At 35.0% G+C, this 6,800-nt stretch overlaps 1 pseudogene; it reads right to left on the bottom strand.

Annotated features, from left to right (window-relative positions):
* Positions 1-6,452: 6,452 nt before the first annotated feature.
* U3l6 (small nucleolar RNA U3 like 6) lies at positions 6,453-6,533 on the bottom strand (annotated as a pseudogene).
* Positions 6,534-6,800: the final 267 nt, after the last annotated feature.

Here is a 6,800-nt window from a genome sequence, read left to right on the forward strand (position 1 = left end):
TACAGTTCTCCAGATGTCTACCCATATTTCAGTGAACTATCTGGGAGATGAGTCAATATATAATTGCAACACATAAAAGCACAAAAGTGTAGCGTGAGATGACATCTATAATGTGAAAGATTTGGAGTTTCAAACAATGAGGAATATCTGTCAAGCAAGGCTGTACGCAGTAAGAAGGTCAGCCAGGAATCTTGGCCATATGGGTGTAGCAAAACCGTAGGGACTTCCTTGGTTGAGAACTAAAATTAAACAAACTACATCAACAGGATGCTTGACATGGGTTTAATGTTTGACCTGCTGGTTTTCAGTTCCATTCCTGGCTTTACCCTTCCTGACTATTCTCTTATAACCCATGTTTGCAGTGGAAGTTCTATTTGGGAAGCATGAAGATTGACGTTTTTATTTTAAAATTTCTCATCTATAAAACTTAATGTTTGATTTACTTTGAACTAAGCAACTAAGAACTTAAAACTAAGAGGTTCTCTTTTTTTTTTAATTTCAAGGTAAATTTTAGATTTAAACCACTGACTCTTAAAATACAGGGACTTATGGAAATGGACTAAATATCCTTGAACCATGAAGCAGCCATAAAACTTTTGGGACTGGGATGAAATTATATTTTAATTATTAAAAATTACCTAAAGGCATATAACTGAACACTGTTTGCACGTGATGGCACTTTTTAGAAAGATCTTGGAATCTCTAGGGACATTGGACTTAGTAAAAAGGTGACTGGCGGCATGCCTGTGATGATGATCGTTCCTCTTAAGTCTATTTTCAGTCATCTGTGCACAATCTATCAAGAGGAGAATAGCCTCAGCCACAAGTTGTACCCACATGATGTGTCACCATACCGTGAACTTAGATTTAGTGCAATCAAGAACTATAGACTGAAGTCTCTAAAGACTTAAAGGTAATTCAGTCACAGACTTAGCATACATAAAGCAGAAAGCAGTAGAGTCAGTTTCTATCAACTTCATGTATACCTGCCACATTCATGCACTATTTATATATATGCACATATACACACATACACACAAATTATATATATATATATATGCATATGTACATGTACATGTATATGCATATGCATATTCACACACAAAGTATTATTTTTGTATGTGAGTGTGGATAATTTTTATAATTTTATAATGTCACTTTGATCGCTACAATACTTTTCATAAAATGAAACATTTTTTTTTTGCTCACAGTCTTAGGAAAGAAGAAGGAGGGGGAAGGATAAGAAAAATGAAGAAAAAACATAAGCGAAATGAAGTTGTCACATAACACCACATTGTAAATGCATATTTGAGAAATGAAGCAGAGAGAGACAGAGTGTTGTGTGCTAAGAAAGTGCCTGTAGATACAACCATATGTCTGAGACTGATTCTATAATGAGATTTCAGGAGTGTGAAGAAAAGCACATGGGTGAGCAGAGCTCTGTTACAGTACACTATAAAACGATGAACTGTTAATTTAAGAGTTTTGCATGAATGTCTACTGTTTTCCTGAAAGACTAGTTTTTCCTGAACTAAAATGATAGATAGGAAATCATTAGGGAGGAAGGTAAGCTAATCCCTATCAGATACAAGGTATCTGCACACCATATTGCACATGAATAAAGATAGCAGGCTTAGTTTCTACAGGAAAATATTAGCACTTTCACAAGTTAACTAATTCTTAAAAGATAAAAGAATCAAAGGAAAATCTTTCTTAGGAGTCAGGAATTCAAAGTTGAATATAATACTGACTTGATTTTTTTTTTGTAATGAACTAATAGGAGATAACCATCTTACCAACATGAATTGCTTCATATTTAATTACTCATTATCGTGATTTTTAGTTATATTCTCAGGGGAAAGACTGTTGAAAGTGGCTTCTGTAGCGTATTGAGCTTTTGGAATGCAAAAATATTTTTTTTTTTTGTTGACAGGTGGAATAAGCAGTCAGATTCCTTTTAATGAAACTAAAATCCCACATTGCTGAGTCAGAGACATGATTACATTGCGTATCTTCAGAAAGGAGAGAAAACAGCTAGGAAATGTATACAGATAAGGGGAGGCTGTTCATTGTTGATGATACATTTCGATATAGGAGAGACTCAAAGCTGGGAAGCCATTTTTCCCTTTAGGACATAACTAAAAATGCATTTTTCCATTTATTTGTTAATTAAAATTTAACAACATTATACTTTATGGTTTTTTTGGTTTTATAAAATAAAATACATGAGGGAAATAATAAAGCAACTTCCACAAAACTTGCCATGGTCTGCAGTTGTGATAAATGTATAAGTGCCATGGTGGAGGAGAATCACCTGCTGCAGCCTCTTTATTCCCAGCTCTGCTGGGAGGCTGTGGAGGGGAACACAGACATGGCACAGGAAAGCTTTGATCAAACAAACAGACAGAGAATTTGTAGAGCCAAGCAAGATTTAATGCCTTTGAATCTCAGTAGAACTAACAGTTGTTTTGAGTTTGACTTGAACTTAGCAAAATGGGGTTGGAAGGGAATCTCGAACTTTCTCAGGGAACTGCCATTGTGTTTATTAGGTAAGTGGCATGTGTCCTGCATTGAGCCATGATTCTCACAACTCCACCCAAAGACACAAAGACACCCAAGAACTGTACGTTGCTTCCCATCATGTGTTGAGAGATTGAACTGTATGGAAATGTGCTGCACCACCTCAGTCCTTTGGAGAGGAACAGATCAAAACATTGGAAAAGTAAGATTACTAGTTGACTCTTAACAATTGAGGACAATTGAGATTGTGGAGAAATGAAAATATCTGAGGACCGCTGTCAAGAAAGCAACACAACACTGTTGTCAAATTTTTTTTGGTTCTTTTTTTCGGAGTGTTGTCAATTTTTTAAACTACCAGATACGTATCCCAATTAACTTTCAAATGGTCATGTACTTACTTCTACATGTATAGTCACAGCTGCAGTGTTTTATGTAAGCAAAAAGTACAAACAAATTAATTGTCTGTCAGTAAATATATTGGTAAACAATGTTTGCACATGTGACAGAATATCTTTTAGCTATAACATGAATTAAAAACAGAAGTTGTGCTTAGGATGAACAACACCAATATTATAATTGTGAATGCAGACAAAATTAAAGATTATGTCTTATACTATGTAATTTTGATAGACCTGCAATACATAGTTTTTCTTATAGATGAAAATCATATTAGTGGCTGTCCCATGTCTAAGACTTTCAGTTGTGACAATACTGTGAGTATGAAGTCAGGAAAATTATGTTGTCTCTTTGGTAGCTATGAACTTATTTGAATACTGCTACTAGGAAACTCCATGAAGCATAAGAAAGGCAGTGCTATATGAATATATGTTTTGTACAGCTTGGACATAGGCAAAGTGAATGAAGTTAACTTATGACAATATATCCTGAAGTCACAGAGAAGAGGATTGATGTTAATACTATGTATCAATGGGATGTAAAAATCCAATCTGTGTGTGCAAACATGTGTATATATATATATATGCATTCCTATTATTATTGTAGAAATTTAGATAAAGTTTCTTATTCATACTAGGCCAGAGTTCAGTCCTGAAGCCATCCATGGTTATAAACAATATAGAGGTTTACCGAAACTTTCTAAAGGGGAAAAAAAGTAACATTTTTAGCAATTGATCAGAAACTACTTGTCAATATAATCTCATGCCTAGATAGACAAGATCACTGATAGTATCACTAGATCACTATAACTAGTATTTATAATAGGCTGAGGGACCTTTGATTCTGATTATATATGTAGAAAGTAGACATACAGATGAATGTAATTCTTTTATTTTGTTTGTTTTAGTTATTGCTTTTGAATCCATTCACTTTTAAGTTTTTATTCTTCATTTCTCAGTGATTCTTTTATTTTGGTTCATATGTGTGAAGAATTATCAATCATGTTCTTAGTGGCTTCATATAATCAAAACCTCCTGCATCTGAGTCTGTGTGACCTACATGCAGACATTATCATTCTGATTTGCAAATTTGTTCAGTATTCCATTCAGAATATGGTTATGCAGACTTTCCTTATATCTCAGTCTAGATTGTCAATCTATCTTCCTGTCAAAAGAACAGTGGATCTGAACTTGTTCTCTTAGTTACAATGTGAAATACTTGAAGTAAGTTTCTGTCAGTTAATTTGAGCAATATAAGGCACAATGGGAGCTCCTGTTTGTAGGTTTCAGATTCACAAGCTATTAATTTTTGAACATTCAAGTCAACCAGTCTATGATCTGTTGAAAACTCCTAGAAGGTTCCTTAGTGGCTATCAGGAAAGCAGTTCAACTTAAGGTTTCTGTTTGTGTGTGCATGTGTCTGTTTGTGTGTGTAAACAATTTATGCAAAGTCTTCTGAATGGCATAGGGAAAAAGGCTATGCTTGTGCATATTTTCAAATGAATCAGTTATGGTTCTTGGGTCCTCAGGTCAACAGCAAATTACCAGGCAGTGAGGGAGAAATAAGGGAAGCACATTCTTTCAAAACAGATGAGTAATAAGAGCAAGAGGAAATGATTCACCCAACTGAAGGAAGTGTAAATAGAAGCATCAGGTATCAAGCAAACAGCTTTGAATATAGAAGACTTGGTTAGAACCTCAGATCCATTGTGCATAATAAGAAAGACCTTATTGAAACCTATACGTCCATCCATTTGAAGACATGTATGTAAAATAGGCCAGCTCACAGTTATTTCAGAAAAAGTTTACATCTTTGTTACACTTCTACTGCTGTGAGGAGACACCAGAACCAAGGCAACTGTCACTTTTTTTATGTTTTTTTTTTCTAGTCAAGGTTTTGTCTATATAGTTCTAGCTATCCAGGAACTCATTCTGTACACCAGGCTGATCTCCAACTTAGAGGTACTCCTGTGTCTCTTCCCCTCAAGTCCTGAGGTTAGACGTGTACAACGAATGATGCTATACTTATAAAATATTGGTACATGTTGACTATAGAAAATTATTCTCTTTTCAGTTCATCAGATTAATTTCCTATGAATTTGATGTGAATATTGAAATGATTGACATCAACTATCATATACTCCAATGAGTTTTATATTAAAAATAAGTAAATACGATTTTTATGTCTGACAAAATTCAGATTTTCATTCTAACATTGCAACTGTGCAAGGTATCAATTTAAAAATGGACATTTTTGAAAAATCTTTTAAAATTTCCAAATAGATATTTTTCATAAAATTTATATTTTTCCTAAGATCTTAAGTCCTTCTTTTAAAAACGTCTATCTTAGAGCACCTTTGTGGAATTTTATGAACCCCTGTGTTACTTGAACAATTTACAATGGCCCAGAAGAGATTGTAGTTGAAGTTGACATTGGCCACAACAGAAAGCACAGTAGAGTAGGTTCACCTGAAGTAGCACATAAAGGAAGTTCCTCTCTCCAATAACAGAGCTGCAGGAGGAAACCTTTAAAACAGTTGCTCTTCAATTAGGCAAAGGAAGAGAGAAGGGTTGTAGATAACATGGTGATATCAGAATCAGAGGCATACACAAAACCTGCTCGTGCCAAGTTGGCTGAGGTATTCTGAGGCAGAAAATCCTCTACAGAGATGTGTCTCTGAAGCAAAATTCAGGACAAGTTGAAAAGGGATAGTAATTAAAATCTGGGATCCAGTCCAAGGTTAAAAGGAAAAAAAAGATTGATTATTATTAAAATTCATATGAAACACATGGATGATATTTTGCACCAAAGGTTTAGTATTGTATCTATTGTATAAACTAGCCTTTCCCCAAAATATTTCTCCCTGTTTCCTCTTAAAAATCTGTTTTGTATAAGCTATCGTAATGTTGTAATTGAATCATAATAACAAATACTAGGGGAACAATGAATGCAGATGTAAAACCCTAGATCATAAAAAGCAAACAGTTAATGTAACAGTCATTAAAGAGACCAAATGGCCATTTGTGAACATTTATATTCTGGGTGCAATAATTTTTAAAATAGAAAAAACAGAAGCTATAGTACATAACAGCCAATGAGTTGTATCACTTAATAATGCATAAGTTAACTGTGAGAGAAATAGATGAAATATAGATAGACAGACAGACAGATAGATGATTGACAGACAGACAGACAGACAGACAGACAGATAAATGTATTGGTGAATTGTTAATCTGCTCTGAGCTCCCGGTGGTAGGCAATCTCAAATGAAAAGATATGTGCCTGCGCATGTGCAAGTACACACACACACACACACACACACACACACACACACACCCTTTAATTCTCTACATTTCTATATTCCTTGACTAGCTCAATGACTGGGTACCTCCAAACTTCCTGGCAGCTAGCAAATACTCCCTTCTGGTATTCCTTTTTTAAAATTTTTTAAATCGATATTGTGTCTTTTCTACCCTGTTACCTTCTGGCAGCCCTCCCACAGGGATGCTTTCCCTTTGCACGTACATTTCTGGTTGATTTCTTTCCTGCAACTCTTCACAGTCAGAGAAACTTCTCTAGTAACGAACTATAGAAATGATCCCTGAAAGTATAGTCTTCTCCTGCAACTCTTAACTCTGATCTCTCCTTCCATGTTAAGGTGATTCTGATTCTTTTCTCCTCTGTGTTTCTTGCCTGGGAATCTCCAAATCCCAGCCCTTTCACCCTGCCCTAACATTGACCATTGGCTCTTTATTGATCAATCACAAACCAATTAGGAACAGGGACCCACACCATCTGGACATGCAGATTCTTATGTAATCTTGGGAGACAAATTAAGACAAAGCATTGGAACCAATTCCAAACACATAGATTAGATACACAGA

This window comes from Rattus norvegicus, chromosome 13 (genome assembly GCF_021556685.1).
Source record: "Rattus norvegicus strain SHRSP/BbbUtx chromosome 13, alternate assembly SHRSP_T2T, whole genome shotgun sequence".
NCBI lineage: Eukaryota > Metazoa > Chordata > Mammalia > Rodentia > Muridae > Rattus > Rattus norvegicus.